The sequence below is a fragment of the Marmota flaviventris genome, chromosome 13 (genome assembly GCF_047511675.1).
Source record: "Marmota flaviventris isolate mMarFla1 chromosome 13, mMarFla1.hap1, whole genome shotgun sequence".
NCBI lineage: Eukaryota > Metazoa > Chordata > Mammalia > Rodentia > Sciuridae > Marmota > Marmota flaviventris.
The window spans coordinates 42387265-42403026 of NC_092510.1; the positions used below are offsets into that span (position 1 = coordinate 42387265).

At 40.5% G+C, this 15762-nt stretch overlaps 1 protein-coding gene across 8 annotated transcripts in view; it reads left to right on the plus strand.

Moving 5' to 3' along the window:
* The first annotated feature begins 2424 nt into the window (after positions 1-2424).
* The window catches only part of Kdm4c (lysine demethylase 4C), a 394812-nt gene continuing 381474 nt past the window's right edge, over positions 2425-15762 (plus strand). For 4 of the 8 annotated variants that reach the window (XR_011704102.1, XM_027943079.3, XM_071600636.1 and 1 more), the window contains exon 1: positions 2425-2651. The gene's annotated coding sequence lies outside the window, so the exon portion shown is untranslated. Of the gene's footprint in view, positions 2652-14152; positions 14172-15762 lie in introns of those variants that run through there. The other 4 variants (XM_071600633.1, XM_071600634.1, XM_027943077.3 and 1 more) reach the window with 3 other exon arrangements.

Below are 15762 nucleotides of genomic sequence, written 5' to 3' on the forward strand. Positions count from 1 at the left end.
TTTTAGAAAATTATGGCAGCTTGCTGTGGTGGCACACACCTGTAATCCTCAGCAGTTCAGAAAGCTGAGGTAGGAGGAGAGTCATGAATTCAAAGCCAGCCTCAGCAAAATCAAGGCACTTAGCAACTCAGTAAGAACCTGTCTCTAAATAAAATACAAAATAGGGCTGGGGATGTGGCTCAGTGATGAGTGCCCCCCGGGTTCAATCCTCGGCATCCAATCCTCCCACTGCCCCAGCAAAAAATGGATGTGGCTAAAAGGTTAACTTTTCATTGTAATTCTCAATATGAAATTATTTAGTTACAAAACATTATCCTCTGTGCCATGTATCCAATTAATTTTCTAATAGGCTCATTTCAATTTTCAAGAGTCTGAACCTTAAAAAACTCACACAGTGCTTTATAACTTTTAAGATTTTGACGTTTTATATTATCTTCTCTGATTATCAGTAATGCTCAGTGAAGCCAGCAATGCTTGTATATCATCCTAGTCCTTCATGTTAAAAAACAAAAACTATACTCACCAGGCATGGTGGGGTATGCCTGTAATTCCCAAGACTTGGGAGTCTGAAACAGGAGGATTGCAAGTTTGAGGCCAGTCTCAGTAACTTAGAGAGAGATCCTATCTTAAAATAAAAAGAACTGGAACTACAGCTCAGTGGTAGAGCATCCCTGGGTTCAATTCCCAATACCAAAACAAAACAAAAAGAGATAATATTACCCATTCATTGTATTATTTTAAGTATTTGATGAATATATGTGAAATTCTTAAGTGTCTATCTCACAGTATGCCCCCAAATAAATATTCAGTTACATATTTATGGTTCTGGCATATCCTATTGGCTTGTAAGGAGGGTCGGGAATCTTCACAACATAAACAGTTGGAAAATTACCAATTGGGTTTTTTTTTTTTTTTAAAGAAAGAGTGAGAGAGAGTGAGAAAGAGGGAGAGAGAGAATTTTAATATTTATTTCTTAGTATTTGGAGGACACAACATCTTTGTCTGTATGTGGTGCTGAGGATCCAACCCGGGCCGCACGCATGCCAGGCGAGAGCGCTACCACTTGAGCCACACCCCCAGCCCACCAATTGGGTTTATATGTTAGGCAAGTTTAGAAGTGTGTGGGTTAGCGGATATAAAGTGTTTTTAATTCAACAACTACAGGAATATTGTGGCTCAATAATCGCATTAGTTTTAGCTTATATTATATTCCATATATTTTCACAAGGTTGTGGCAAATGTATCTGTAAAGATATATATATATATATATATATATATATATATATATATATATATATATATATATATATTTATATTTTAAGAGGAAATCAGTGTATTCTAACAGAAAACTCAGCCTCTTAGATAGCCCAGGTTTGCTTACTGGTGTAAAGATCTGCTCAGTCCTTCTTTGCTTAGAAGACATTAGGGGAAATGCCACCGGACTCAGCTGGGGACTCTGCAGGGAAGTTTAAAAAAAAAAATTGGTACAGCTTTGCAAAACATCTGGTGCTCAGCCATCTGTCTTTGGCAGTACAAGGGCTTAAGGTCTGTGTGTTCTTTCCTACACCTTAGAGGACAGAGTTACACAGCAGAATCAATAAACCTTAGTAGCAAGTAAACTTAGATCTAAGTTCTCAAGGGCCCATAGGCACCTGCGCTTCCAGTTACTCCAATTGAGGTCTCAAGTTCCCGAGGGACACCCCCCCCCCGCCCCGCCTACTCCCAGTCCAGGATTTCTATGGCAGCCACTTTCAGGTCTCCCCACTGTAATCTCACACCTGCTTGGGGCCGGACTTGCTATGCATACGTGACTTGAATACGGAACAATTTTGCATCCGGAGGTTAACTAGGTTTTACTTGAGAGTTGCTTGTTAAGGGGTTGGGACACGTGGGAACTGCTGTTGTATTAGATATCTCCCACTGTAGTAAGAAAGGTGAAAGGCCCTCAAAATTCGTGAAGGGAGAACGGATTCAAAACGCTGTCATCGCACGCCCAGACTTCCTTGCCAGGCTAGGCTGGGCATTCTTAGGCCCCACCCATGGCAACGCCACTCTGACGTCCGCGCGCCGGAGGCCGTCATAGGCCAGTGTCGGAGCCCAGGAGGACGTGTGGCGCGTGAACTACATCAGGTCCCACATTAGTCCTGTGGGAACACGGTACGCGCTTCCGGGCAAGGTTCTGTGCACCTGTTCCCCTCCTTCGGTTCAAGTATCTTACCCCTCTGGGAAGAAGGAGGCATGCCTGTCTCCAGAGAACAAGAAGATGGGACACAGAGAACCTCGTAGAACATAGTGCAAAAGACAGCCCAAAGCTAGAAGGTGCCGGGCACCTTTAAGCTGTTTGGAAGTTCACGTGACTAAGTGCCGGACCCCCAGCAGTCACGTGACGGCGCGCGCGCTCACACGCAGGGAGAGCCGGTCTGCGCTGTGCGCGCGCCGTCGCCGCTGTCTCCCACCCACCCCCTCGACGGGAGGGTGAGGAGCGGCGGAGTGATCAGGCTTCTGAGGCCCTGTGCGCGTGCGCAGCGAACAGCTGTCACCCAGTGCGGAACAAGTCTTCCAAATTTCCCAAATCTCCCCGGGCGGGAGGCCACAGTCTTCCTTCTCATCCTCTTTCTTCGGGTCGTGTCCTCGCCCCACCCGCGCGCCAGGTAACCGCTTTTCCGGAGTCAGGGAGATGGGGGCGGCGGGGGGAGGGGCCCGGGCGATCTTCCCGGGACTGCCCCTCTCCACGCGGGGCAGCTAGGGGTGTGGGCGTCCAGAGGAGCTGAGGCACCGGGGCAGAGACGCTCAGTCTGCTACCGCGGCGACTGTCATGCTGGGGAGGGAGCGGACGGCCATGGTCGCAGGGGAGGGAGGCGGGGGCCAGTGACAGTCCGATCCGGCCCTTACAGGGTTCGGTCCCCGTGCTCGCCATTCTCCGGGGAGCTGGAGTCGGGGTCGTGCTCTTTAGGACAGAGGAACGCGCGGTGTTCTGGGGGTACCGAGTCCTTTACCCTCCCAGCCGGGTCTGCGGCGGACTCCAGGAAGGCCCGGCCTGGTGCGCTCCTCTGGGCCCTCCCTTCCCGGAGACTGTCACGATCCCGCGGAATGAGAGTGGGGGCTCTTCTCTAGACCACCCGTCGCAGGCAGCCAGTTCCTCATTCGGGTTCGTTCTCAGTCACCGCAGCTGTCCTTTTGGTTTTTATTCTTCGGCACGGGGCCATTTCTTCCTGCAGTGCCTGTAAGAGCCACGATGTGGGGTAGACAGTGGGTGCTTAATCAATGCGAGTTGGATCGGGGCGCGTGGACTGCCAGGTACAGGACGTGTTGTGGGGCTAGGATGTACAGCCAGAAGGCAGGCAGGCTGGGCCTCCAGGCTGGAACTTGGGGTGTTTCTTCATGCTCCCTCAGCCATTGAAACCAGCAGGGCTCCACTCCGATGCTTTCTTTCCTCGTGTACTCGGAGCCAGGCTCCCCCCTTAGCTGTGTCCTGTTAAGACTGCACTGGCTGGCTTTGGTTGTGGGCAACAACTAGGGGGTTTTGTCAGGTTCTCCCTTCCGGAGAAAACAGAGCAAACTTTTTTTTGCACTTGGTAAATTACCAATGCGAGGTCATTTATGTAGCATTGCTTCGGAGGTATAAGGTTAGAGTCGCAGTGGGCTCACCCTTGTCCGGGTGAAAGCATTTGATAGGTTCAGTACCCGTAGGTTCGCCCCAAACTTCGCCCTATTTCACCCATTAGAGTTTTTTTTTTTTTAACTTGGCTTCACCGTTTCTATGGCAACGGTTAAGATTCTAATTTCGAAGTGTTGTGGTTGAAAATGAGTGACTTTAATTTTTAAAGGTTCAGTTTTACTATGTAGCACTCAGTTCTTTGAGACCAACCACTCAAATTTGCCTACTTTGCTAGTTCCCTCGCAGTCCCTCTCCCCAGCTTTGTTTTGGAATGTATAACACATTTTTTGGTTTAGACCAATTTTAGTGTTATGAAAAGATTGCACCTAATCTTTACAGCACCTCACAACCTTGGTAATAAAACAAAAAAAAATTAAAAATAATTTGTAGTTGTAGATGAACACAATGCCCTTATTTATTTATTTATTTTTAATATGGTGCCAAATATCAAACCCAGTGCCTTACACTGATCAGGTGCTTGTTTTGTTTTGTCAGTGCACTTTAATCCCTTGCTTTTTTAAAGTTTAAAATAAACGTTTTATGGCGTTAGGAGTGTAAATCAGTGGTAGAGCGCTTGCTTGGCATGCGTGAGACCCTGGGTTCAATCCCTAGCTCCAAGAAAATAAAAACATTTGAGGTATCGCAGCGCACAAACCCTTAAAAAAAAAGTCCACCAATTATTCTGTAAGAATGAAGATTTTTAGGAGTTTAACAGGTACTTCATCTTTTCAGAAGTTTCTTCGATTTAAATTTCAATTTAGGGATGAAGATCGGGTAAACTGAGTTATTTTCTGAACACCTTCCATGGGTAGGTTAGGTGCCTCTTTCCTTTTCTCATTGTTTTGTAAATACTTTGCCTCACTTTTCTCCCCCACCAGACTGTTAAAGCCTTGAGATCAGTTTTTTTTTTCCCCTCCCTCTCTTTTCTTTTAGTAATTAAGCCTGAGGTGCTTAAAATATTCCTTTATTGAGAAACAAATTTACCTATCTAAAATGTACAACTCAATAGTTTTTAGTATGTGCACAGAACAATTTTAGAATATTTTTGTTTTTATTTTTTGGTACCAGGGATTGAAGCCAGAGGCACTAAACCACTGAGCCACATCCCCAGTCCTATTTTTTGTTTTATTTATTTGTTTCATTGAGTTGCTTAGCGCCTCAGGCGGGCTTTGAACTTGAGATCCTCTTTCTGCCTCAGTCTCCCTAGCCACTGGGATGACAGGCATGCATCACTGCGCTCCAGCATGGCTTTCAACTTTGAGATCTTCCTGCCTCAGTTTCCTGAGCTGCAGGGATTATAGGTGTGTGGGACTATGCCCTTCTCTGTAGAATACTCATGTCACCTTCCAAAATAAACCTTGTTTTCATTACAGCCATTGCCCATTTTCCTCCAACTTCCTCCCCCTCCAGCTTTGGAATCGGCTTTCTGTCTTAATAGATTTGTTTGTTCTGGACATTTCATATAAATGAACTGTACCCTAGTTGATGTTTTGTGACTGGCTTAATTTGCATATTTTCAAGGTTCATCCTTGCTGCAGCCTGAATCAGCACAGTATTCGTTTTAATGGCGCAATAATATTCCATTGTATGGAAATATGACATTTCATTCATCAGTTGATGGACTTTCAGGTGATGGACTTTCGGACGGATTGTTTTTACTTTTGTTCTTTTATGAATAATGTTGCTGCTATGAACATTTGTGAACTAGTTTTTTTTTTTAATTTATTTATTTTTTAGTTGTAGGTGGACACAGTATGTTTGTTTTATTTATTTTTATGTGGTGCGGAGGTTGGAAACCAGGTCCTCCCACGCGCTAGGAGAGTGCTCTACAGCTGAGCCACAACCTCAGCACCCCCGAACTAGTTTTTAAAAAAAATATTTTTATTAGTTGTTGATGGACCCTTATTTTATTTACTTATTTATATGTGGTGCTGAGAAACGAACCCAGTGCCTCACACATGCTAGGCAAGCACTTTACCATTGAGAGCCACAACCCCAGCCCTGTGAACTAGTGTTTTGTGTGGACTTATGTTTTATTCACTCTTATACACAGTGGTGGGATTACTGCATTAATCATCTTTTGAATGAACAGATGAACAAGGAACAATAGTTAGTCTTAAGGGATATTCTTTGGAGACATTAGAGGGGCCCATTGACTTCCTTGCTCCACTACCAAGTGTACTTCTCTATTTATAGGCCTAGAACTCTCTAGAGGTTTTGTCCTGTAGTTTGTGCTATTCCTTCTCTGAATATTATTAAGACCATTCCTTTCTATAGCATAGTTTTCATACTGCTCATGGCTAGTCCCTTATATTCATTTATTTGTTATGTATTTATTAGTGATATAATGATAAAACAGGTACATTCCATACAGCAATTAAGCTCTGTGTAATGCAGGTCTCTCAAGCTTTAAAAATTTGTTGTTCCTTTTATTTTAATTTTTTCTCTTCCTTTTTATTTAAATGTTAATATTTAATGCTTCTCCTGTTATCCTATTTCTGATATGAAATTCTTGGGAGGTATGACATGTAGCTTTTTTTTTTTTTTCCCCCCTCACTGCTGGGGATTGAACCCAGGGCCTTGCACATGCAGTGTGTCTTTTTATTCCTACTGGTCTAGAAAGAAAGTTATTTGGAGCATATGATACAAATTTGAAATATTAGCTTTTTTTTTTTTTTTTTTCAACTCTTAATTCCCAAGGATTCCTTACACCCTGTTCTCTCTGCCCATTAAAGATGTCCCTTTCTGGGCTGGGGATGTGGCTCAAGCGGTAGCGCGCTCACCTGGCATGCGTGCCGCCCGGGTTCGATCCTCAGCACCACATACAAAACGGAGATGTTGTGTCCGCCTATAACTAAAAAATAAATATTAAAAAAAAAATTCTCTCTCTCTCTCTCTTAAAAAAAAAAAGGATTTAAAAAAGATGTGCCTTTCCAAATCCATCCTTGCTAGGCCTAATCCCTTCCTCTCTCAAGCAGTCAGTATGATCCTTTTAAGGATTATGTTCTTCCTTCAAGTCCTCTTTCACTGAGGAACCAGTCATAATTCTCAGATCTACTTATGAGATTTTGATTAGCCAATGGCCTTCTTCCCATTGGACTCCTCTGACTTCTTATTTCTCTAGGCCTGGTACCCAGCTCACACTCCTGTTCCCTCTGCCTACACTGTTACCTTGACCTGCACTGCCCTGTCTGGTTGGTTCCATCCCTTTCAGAAAACAGTCCAATTGTCTCTTCTTCAAGTTAGTCTCCCTCAATCCTGCACACTTGCCTTAGTAGCATTCTGTAATGTCCTTCACACTCTTAAACAACCATGCCATTACTTGTCCTTTTCTTCCTTCTCCACCTTCATGAATGCAAAGAGAAAGGGCCACACAAAAATGTTAACAGTAATTAGTTATTTCTGAATGATGGAATTGTGGATAATTTGTTTCCTTAGTGTTTAAGTGTATTTTCTAATTTTCTCCTGTGGAGGATAGTTAATTAAAAATCCATGTTTATTAGAAATTTGGAAAACTGGAGCAGATGGAAGGAAAAAGAAAAGTTATCAGTATTGTCATTTTTATTTTGGTAAAATTTCTTCTAACAGTTTTCATTTTGTTTTAATTACCTAGATGAAATTTTACTATAACTTCATCTAGCTTTTTTGGGGGACCAGGTGATGGTACTAGAGATTGAACCCTAGGCACTTTACTGGTAAGTTATATCCCTGGGCAACACCCACCCCCATCTTTGAGATGGAGCCTTGCTAAATTGTTGAGGATGGCCTGGAACTTGTGATCCTTCTGCCTGGGATTGCAGGCAAGCATTTCTACTCTGCTGACATGAAACTTTTATTTTGATTTTTTTCCCTCGTATCTCTCAGTTTTCTAGGGAATGGTAAGGATACTTATCATTGGTTGCCTTGATGGAGTTTCTGGTACTGAAATGAAGCAGATTATTAGAGAATAGAATTAGCATCTTAGGCTATTAGGGTATGAGAACCAAATATGCTAAGAATCTCATTTCCCTGAGAAATGTCCTGATTTGTATGTTTCATAATACAGAGATTTTTCCTTGAATAATTGCTTATTATTTGCATTGTTTTAGTTTTGCTTGGTGCTTTATTCTACAAGTAGTGGGTACATTTCTACAATCTATTAATATTATGTTCCTTACACTGTTAGATGTTGAAAATGTAGTGAACTCAATACAAGTGATTCTCTAAGAGTTCATGAAAGAATTATTTTAAGAGTGAATATTTAGTTACACTGTGTACTATATTTTCAGACATAGTGGCTTTAGCTATTGTATTTATGAACTGCTACTGCATAGAGTCTCTAAAATTCATTCTAGATTCTTTCGGGTTTGTGTTTCTTATATTACTATGGAGCAGAGTAATGTGTCATCAATGCCCTGTTGGTGGATGATGCACACCTGTAATCTCAGGGACTCCAGAGGAAGGCTGAGGCAGGAGGATTGTGAGTTTGACTTAGCTTGGGCAATTTAGCGAGACCTTTTATTAAATAATAATAAAAAATCTTTTTGGTAATCTTTTTTTCTTATTAAAAATAACTTTATATAATAATTCTGGGTATTAATTTAGCGGCTCTATTTGTTCAGTATGGCAAACAGCTTTGATCTTCCCTTTCAGCTTTGTTTTGGGATTTCTTACGAATCTCATTTTATTATTTACTAGCAAGTCCACAAATTATCCCAGAAATATATATGTAATTAGTCAGTTTGACTCCACTTCCAGTTCATCTTCCCAATATGCATTCCAGCCTCCCTCCAGTTTCTTCTTTACCTGAAGATGTTTAAAAATGCAAATTGATCATTCTCATTGTCCTCTGGCATTTAAAGTTCCTGTAGTATTATTCATTTATCTTAGATTTCCCTCCCCCACCCAGGCCTTATCTATATCTACTTTTCATCTCTGCCCATCTGCTTTCTCTTTCTTCAAACTGTATATGCCCTTCTCAAAAATGCTATTTTTTTTTTTTTTTTTCGCCAGGCTGACTTTTCATTTTCTTCCTTTCCATACATCTTTCAGATATATACTTGAATGTATATTCTTCCTCAAAATATGTAATTTCCCAGTCTAAACCAGCTTTCTTAATTATAATCTGTTAGTCTACTCTAAAAAAATATTTTTAGTTACAGATGGACACAGTACCTTCATTTATTTTTATTTTTATGTGGTGCTGAAGTTCACACCCAATGCCTCACAAAGTGCTCTACCACTGAGCTACAACCCAGGATCGAACCCAGTGTCTCACACATGCCAGGCAAGTGCTGTATCACTGACCTACTATCCCAGTCCCTATGTTAGCTTACAGTTGCATAGTGATTATTTGATTTTTCCTCCTAAATGTGAGAATTCTACGAGGGCAGTGATCAAGTATATTTGTCTTCTTATTTCATATCAGCACACTTTTACTTCTCCAGCACCACAGAATAGGTGCTCAATAAACATTTGTTTAATGAATTAATGAAAAAGTTGAACTATGAAGCTAGGACAAAGGAAATACATTTTCCTTTTTGTGACCCAGCGTATACACACATACTTAGTGAAACTGAAATTTCACAGAAAAATACTTCAACTGCTTGAGCTACATTCTGATATTTTATCTTTTGTGCTATGCCATATAATGTATGTAAAATATGTATAAATACACACATGGGGCTGGGTTTGTAGCTTAGTGGTAAAGTGCTTGCCTAGCATGTGTGAGGCACTGGTTTTGATTCTCAGCCCCCACAAAAATGAATAAAGATATTGTGTTCATCTACAACTAAAACTATTTTAAAAATAAATATATACACACACACATACACATATACACTGTGGATTGAACCCAGGGGCTCTTTACTATTGAGCTATCTCCTTGTCTCATAATTGTGATCCTTCTGCTACAACCTGCTGAGGTGCGGGAATATAGGCATGTGCTATGGTGCCTAGCTACATATTAAAAAAATATTGATATACCCCATTAATTTGGGTAGGACAGCCTTTTGAACAGCATAGCTCTAAGGCAGTATAAGGAAAACTCTTCATTTCCATTAGCCTCTCTCTCTTTTATGCTGAATATTGAATGGAGGTGCTGTACCATTGATCTGTATTCACAGTTCCATTTATTTATTTATTTATTTATTTATTTTTAAGACAGGGTGTAAGTTGCTAAGGGTCTTGCTAAGTTGCAGAGGCTAGCCTTGAACTTGTGTTCCTCTTGTCTCAGCCTCCCCAGTTGCTGAGATTATGGATCTGTGCTATCATGCATGGCTACCATCAACCCCCTTCCTTGAAACTTAATTGCTAATTTTTTGAGTCTCCTTGGATGGGAAATACAAGTATAGCTTTAAATAACACATCTTTGTTGTCTCTTTAAAGAAATGAAAGCAGAGCTGGGAGTGGTAGCCCAGCGGCTCCAGAGGCCTAGGCAGGAGGATCTCGAGTTCAAAGCCAGCCTCAGCAATTTAGTGAAGCTCTAAGTAATTCAGTGAGACCCTGTCTGTAAGTAAAATACAAAATAGGGCTGGGGATGTGGCTCAGTGTTCGAGTGCCTCAGGGGTATAACGAAAGAAAAAAAAATGAAGGCAGTTCTACAGAGAAATTCTGGTCTGGTCTCAAATAGTTCATATTGAGAAAAATACAAATCTACCTGCGTCTACTTTAGGCCTAATTAATTAATTAATTATCATTTTTGTGGTAGTGGGAATCAAACCCAGGGCCTTGTACCTGTTAGGCAAGTGCTCTTCCCCTGAGCTACTCTCCCCACCCCTAGCCCCTTCTAGTAGGTCTTATCTTGCAGATTTCTCTGGTCCAATGATAGTCAGTACTCATCCACCATACTTGACTGAGCTCAAGTATGGTGTCTGGCCAGTCATAGAATTTTTTTTTTCTTCTTTCATTGCTTGGGATCAAATCCAGGGCCTCATGCATGTGAGGCAAGTACTCTACCACTGAGCTATATCCTCAGGAAGTCACCAAATTTTAGGGCTGGCTTTTCATCAATTTTGCTTACCAATTTATTACAAAACAAAATGTTGTGGTGCTTACCTGTAATCTCAGCAGCTCCAGAGGCTGAGGCAGGAGGATTGCAAGTTCAAGGCCAGACTGGGTAACTCAGCAGGAATCTGTTTCAAAATAAATAAAAAGGGCTGGGCATGTAGCTCAGAGGGAGAAAATCCCTGTATTCAGCCCCCAGAAGGGGGAAAAATAAATCACTATACAAAATTAAATACATTGTATGATTCAAATTGTGTTTAAACATAGTTCCAAATGTGTATATGTTTAGAAAAAAATACATCAGATTATTTTATTATTCAGATTATTTATTGATTTTGGTGATGGGATTGTCATTTTGAGAAAGTATATTTCTGTTTATAATGAAACACTCAGTTAAAAAGCCAAACTTTATATTATCGAGTATGTTCAAATAGGAAAAAAATAACACCTTTATTATGTTGGATATAACCCAGGTTTTTTAGTGGCTGCATTTTGGGGACACCTGCGGGTGTAACTATGTTCGACCATGTAATTGTTTTTTTTTTTTTTTTTGGGTACTGGGGATTGAACTCAGGGGCACTCAACCACTGAGCCACATTCCCAGCCCTATTTTGTATTTTATTTAGAAACAGGATGTCACTGAGTTGCTTAAAGCCTTGCCATTGCTGAGGCTGGCTTGGAACTCACAATTCTCCTCCCCAGCTGCTGGGATTATAGGTGTGCACCATTGTTTCTGGCTGACCATGTAATCTTGTACTGCATAGTGACCTATGTTCTGCTCGTAGCTTTTCTAAGCTATTGAAGCCTAAACAGCCTGTTTTTCATCTTTTTTGCTGAAATAGGATTCCATTTTCCCTCTGTTCAGCTCAAAAATGTTGATAATGGATCTTCACTTATGGTTGACCAAAGCCTATGATTTGGAAAGTCTTAATGTTCTTTAATAAAACCCATTGTTGAGCATGACTTGAAGGTAGAGATAGAATTTTGGGTTAATTAGGATAAAACCTTTCTGTTGAATTTGGGAAATGTATAGCTAGGTAATAGGACTTATAAATTGAAGGAAATAGTGATAGTTTAAATGTATAATCATCAGTAAGTTTTTCTAAATTTATGTTTGTAATTTTAGGTTTCCAACAACACAAGCCTTATGTCAAATCAAATGTTTGAAAATATATTTGATAATTGTACAAAAAGCTATCCTTCTAAGTATTGATTTTCATGAAGGCAAGAGAAAACTTGAAATTAAAGAGAAATGCCAAAGATAGGACTGTTGGCTGCATAGATGGGTATGTGTGTGGGCAATTTTAGAGGCTTCCTAGTACTGTTCTCATTTTCAGCATTTTAAGTTCAGAAACCTGAACTTTCCTGATCTATGCAGAGTATTGGGCATTGGAGGACTAATGTTCTTGGTGTCATTTTCTAATTAAACCCATAAGAACCAGAACATGGATTGTAAGCATATGTGTCTGCTCTTTAGGACTTTGTGGAGAGTCTTGATCCCCTGGAAAAGCATACAAGCGGTCATACATTATCAGTTTCCAGCAGATGGAGATGGGGAGGTTGAGTTGGATGATATTTACCTGTGGGATTTCCCTGAACCATGGAGCATACAGCTTTGCTCATTCTTTCCTGCAGCTGGTCTGGTGGCTCATGCCTATAATCCCAGCCATTCAGGAGGCTGAGGCAGGAGGATCATAGGTTCAAGGCCAGCCTGGGTAATTTAGAGAGACTGTCTCAAATCAACAAAATAAATAGGGTTGAGAATGCAGCTCAATGGTAGAGCGCCCCTAGGTTCAATTCCCAGTACTGCAAAACAAACAAACAAAAAAACAACACAACACTATAAAAAAAACTTCCTTGCCAATAAAGTTTTTCTTTTTTCTTGTGGTGCTGGGGATTGAACTCAGGGCCTCCTGCATGCTAAGCAAGCACTCAGCATGGTCACAGGCATCCCTTTGAGTGGATGGCTGATATATAGGCCTTTTTTGTTTGTTTGACAGGTAGCTTATCTCATTCATTTTGTTTTTATCTATTCAACTTTCAAAAGGAAGCCTTGCCTGAAATTTGGAAACAGTTTATTGATGGGGTACACAATCAGGCATTTTTTTTTTATAATCTTTTTTTTTTTTTTTTTTTAAAAGAGAGAAAGAGAGAGAGCGAATTTTTTTTTAATATTTATTTTTTAGTTTTCGGTGGACACAACAACATCTTCAAAAAATTAGACAATAAGATAACAAATAACCCAGTCAACAAATGGGCCAAGGACCTGAACAGACACTTCTCAGAGGGGGACATACAATCAATCAACAAGTACATGAAAAAATGCTCACCATCTCTAGCAGTCAGAGAAATGCAAATCAAAACCACCCTAAGATACCATCTCACTCCAGTAAGATTGGCAGCCATTATGAAGTCAAACAACAAGTGCTGGCGAGGATGTGGGGAAGAGGGTACACTTGTACATTGCTGGTGGGACTGCAAATTGGTGCAGCCAATTTGGAAAGCAGTATGGAGATTTCTTGGAAAGCTGGGAATGGAACCACCATTTGACCCAGCTATTCCCCTTCTCGGTCTATTCCCTAAAGACCTAAAAAGAGCATGCTACAGGGACACTGCTACATCGATGTTCATAGCAGCACAATTCACAATAGCAAGACTGTGGAACCAACCTAGACGCCCTTCAATAGATGAATGGATAAAAAAAAATGTGGCATTTATACACAATGGAGTATTACTCTGCATTAAAAAATGACAAAATCATAGAATTTGCAGGGAAATGGATGGCATTAGAGCAGATTATGCTAAGTGAAGCTAGCCAATCCCTAAAAAACAAATGCCAAATGTCTTCTTTGATATAAGGAGAGTAACTAAGAACAGAGTAGGGACTAAGAGCATGAGAAGAAGATTAACATTAAACTGGGATGAGAGGTGGGAGGGAAAGGGAAAGAGAAGGGAAATTGCATGGAAATGGAAGGAGACCCTCAGGGTTATACAAAATTTCATACAAGAGGAAGTGAGGGGAAACGGGAAAATAATACAAGGGGGAGAAATGAATGACAGTAGAGGGGGTAGAGAGAGAAGAGGGGAGGGGAGGGGAGGGGGGATAGTAGAGGATAGGAAAGGCAGCAGAATACAACAGACACTAGTATGGCAATATGTAAATCAATGGATGTGTAACTGATGTGATTCTGGAATTTGTATACAGGGTAAAAATGGGAGTTCATAACCCACTTGAATCAAAGTGTGAAATATGATATATCAAGAACTATGTAATGTTTTGAACAACCAACAATAAAAAATTAAAAAAAAAAAAAGAGAGAGAGAGAAAGAGAGAGAGCGAATTTTTTTTTTTAATATTTATTTTTTAGTTTTCGGCGGACACAACATCATCTTCATTAGTATGTGGTGCTGAGGATCGAACCCGGGCCGCACACATGCCAGGCGAGCGCGCTACCGCTTGAGCCACATCCCCAGCCCCACAATCAGGCATTTTTCATTAATAGGAAGAATATGGCCATGAGCTAAATAGGTAAATTCATTTTTCTTTGTTTTTTGATTATTTATTTTCTTTTTGGTGGTGCTGGGAATTGAACCCAGTCTCACACACACTTAGCATGCATTCTATCCACTGAGCTACTTGCTAGCTTTGATGATTTTTATCTTTAAAAATATTTTATTTATATAACAATATTTCTTCAATTTTTAATTGGGGGAGGGTGTACCAGGGATTGTACTCAGCAGTGCTCAACCACTTAGCCACATCCCCAGCCCTTTTTTAGTATTTTCTTTGAGAGAGAGGATCTTGTTGAGTTGGTTAGGGCCTCACTAACTTGGGGAAGGCTAGCTTTGATTCTTCTGCCTCAGTTTCCTGAGCAGCTGGGATTACAGACCCAGCTGGGATTATAGGCCCAGCTAGATTACAGCTTTCGTCACTACTTTTAATTTTTGAATAGGTAATACAAGGTAAACAACAAAGTATAAAATAAGATAGAGGTATAAGAGATATAAAGGGACAGAAAATGTATTTTCTTAACTTTGGCCTTTAGGTATCTCATTACTTCCCTTTGGTCAACCTTTGTTAAGCAGTTTCCTTTAGGGCTTTCTAGAGATACTCTATATAAGCATATGTGTACATTTTTTACACAAATGGTATTATGTGTACTTTTTCTTTGTTGGTACTGGGGATTGAACCCAAGGTGTTTTATCTCCACTGAGTTATATCTCCAGACCTTTTGATGTTTTATTTTGAGACAGGGTCTCACTAAATTGCTTAGGGCCTTGCTAAATTGCTGAAGCCAGCATCAAACTTGCAACCCTCCTTCCTCAGCCTTTCAAGTCTGGGATTACACATGTGCACCACTGTGCCCAGTCATCTATACTTATTTTTTAAATCTCTCTCTCTCTCTCTTTTCTTTACTAACAGTTTAACATGAAGGTAATTTTTTTTAATATTAGTATATATAGAGCTCCCTATATGTGTTTGCACAGTTTTTCATTATATACACATACCATAAGGTATCCCAGTCAGCTTTTGATTATTGTGACAGAATACCTGCAATCATCAGTTTAAAAGAAGGAAAGGTTTGTTCTGGCACATGGTTTCAGACGTTTCAGTCCATTGTCACTTGGCCTTGTTGCCTTTGGGCCTGTGGCAAGACAGCACATCATGATGGGAGGGCATGATGAAGGAAATTGCTCCCTTCAGGGAGTCTGGGAAGAAAAAAGAGAGAACAAGCCCAGTGATCTCACTATACCCTTCACCTTCCTTAATCTTGGCTTCACCTCCTAAAGTTTTTACCACTTGCCAATAGTGCTATTATCTGGGAACTAAGCCATCAACCTAGGAGCTTTTGGAGGACATTTAAGGTCCATACCACAATAAGGTGTTTAACTAATGCAAGGCTGAAAGTCATTTAGGTTGGATTTTTTTTTTTTTTTTTTTTTTTGGTGCTGCAGATTCATCCTGGGGTTGTCTGCATTCGAAGCAAGCACTGTACCAAGTGAGCTATATCCCCAGCCCCTAGGTTGATTTTATTTCTGTGTAATGATCTGTTCATGAATCATTATGTCAATGTTGTAATTGCCTTAGCTTTAGCTTTATTATATGTTTTTAGAAATTT